Raw genomic sequence first — 2,500 nt, 5'->3', positions numbered from 1 at the left:
GATATATATACATATACATATATAAAAGTTATCATTTAATCGTTTCGTTACTATTATCATCATCATAAATATTATCATTATTATTGTTGTCGTTTTTATTATTACGATTATCATTGTTGATTCTATTATCTCCATCATTGCCATCACAATGATCATCATTACCATTATATTCATCATCATTATTATTACTATTATTATCATTGTTATTATCATTATTATCATTATAACTGTTATTGTATTTATCATTGATTTATCATTATTATTATTATCATTATTTTATCATTATTATTATTATCATTAATATTATTATTACAATTACGTTTTTTATCGTTAATATTATTATCATTATTATCATTATTATTATTATTATTATAATTATTATTACTACTATTATCATTAATATTATTATTATTATTCTTGTTATTATCTTTAATATTATAATTTTTACATTTACCATCATTATCATTACTATTATTATTCTTTTGTTATTATTATTTTCATCATTACTATTATTATCATTCCTTGTATAATCATTATCATTATCATTATAAGTAGCAGTAGTACTATAGTCCGTTCACTTAGCCTAGACACATGTGCAAGAAGGCTGCTCATTGGTCAGTGGAACTCTAAAGATCGTTATAAATTTACAGTTCTTCATATTTTTACTTTGCGCACTCTAAACCGAGCTGTATATTGAAAAGATACAGAATAATATCCGTTTTCAATCAAGAAAAAAAAATCCTATAATAAATGGAAAGGTTTTAGAGAAAATCAAAGTTGATTATAAAGGTGTGTAAAGTGATGAGCGACCTTCAAATGAATCAAGAACATGCAGGTGTTCTCAGTCAACAAGGTTGCTATGGTTTCAAAAAGCAATATCCCAATCATACAAACCGTCTGCAAATATTTCTTAACTGACGATTTTCTTTGAACATAATAAGTATTTATCCCTCGTTTTCGTTTTACATCTTGTAGAGTAAATAAATGGCGTATTCGGCATTTCTTCTGCTCACATCTGGCACACGCGCATCATGCATGTTGGGTTCATGCGTTTATTTTCAAATCGCTTCGGTTTCTATTGATCACTATATTTTGGGATAAACAGTATCGAGTAACATTATTCCTAAAATGTTTTACCACCTCACATTTTGTCTCGTTTAAGACTAAGAAAGATATTAGGAAATCGTGTAATGAGAGTATAACTAAAGACGGGAAAGTGGAGCGCCAACGACTGATCGAGAGAGGTGCAAGGCCTCCCCACAGTTAAACATGAAAGGAAAATAACAACACGGTTTAAACAAAACAACTACCACGACTAGTAATATAATAATAGTTGTAATAGGAGATGTAGTAGTAGTATTCACAGTATAATTAAAAGTATGCGCTACCAAAAGTGTTACCCTTAAAGATATGTTTTGCTAATTCAAACTTTGATCTATAGCATAAGCGTCGATATGTGCACGTTAATGCACTGCACTCATGAGGTACAGTACATTAATGTAAACATATCGATGATTATGCTGCAGATGGAAGTTTAAATTAACAAAACATTTATTAAAAGTATTTTGGGGAAATTGGTCAGAGAACACTTTATTATCATCATGATCATGGTAAAGAATAAAAATAAATCTAATAGAAAATAACAATAACAACAGTAGCAGTAATAAAATTCATGATGACAATAAAGACCATCAAGAGTATGATGATGAAGAACATGATAATGGTTATAATGTTATTACTATTATTCTACCATTATCACCATCAGCAGCAGCACTGATATTAGTTAAAGTAATGGTATGAAATAATAATGATGATAATAGTGTCATTCTATTTATCGTTATTCTCGTCAATATTATCATTGATATAATTGTTGTTATTATTATTATTATTGTTATTATTATTATTATTATTGTTATTATCATTATTATTATTATTATTATGATTGTTGCTATTGTTGCTGTTATCATCATCACCTTCATCATCATTAACAATATTATCATCATTATTAACATTATAGTTGCTGTTAACGCCATCTTAAACCGTCACTGCAGGTCACAAGCCTCTAGCTGCAAGTGGCCAGCCGACATTTCTGCGACGATCGGTTAATTGTGGCTGGTAACCGGATGGAATTCATGTCGAAGAAATTGCAAATAAAACAACAAAGATAAGTACTGTGTTTTCCTGTATTTCCCTTTTATTTGCAACTGGTAACCAAGTGACTCCCACAGGCAACTCTGACCGGCCCGCAGCCATCAATGACAACACCAGCTATCAGACCTAAGTGAACAGACTATAGTAGTAGTGGTAGTGTAGTGAACTGGATTGCAGCCTCCACGTCAAATGACCATCTGAGCGGCATCCAAACGTTTGGCGCCACCGATATATTAAAGGATGCCTGGTGCCGAAACCCCTCTATTTTGTTCAATTCTATTTTATTTCCATTGATCTGTCCACGATCTAGATGCAAAATTCCGATCTACAGTATGCCAGATAGTATCTA

The sequence above is a fragment of the Penaeus chinensis genome, chromosome 11, assembly GCF_019202785.1.
Source record: "Penaeus chinensis breed Huanghai No. 1 chromosome 11, ASM1920278v2, whole genome shotgun sequence".
Classification (NCBI taxonomy): Eukaryota; Metazoa; Arthropoda; class Malacostraca; order Decapoda; family Penaeidae; genus Penaeus; species Penaeus chinensis.
The sequence above is the reverse complement of the archived record's forward strand: the minus strand, read 5'-3'. Positions refer to the sequence as shown.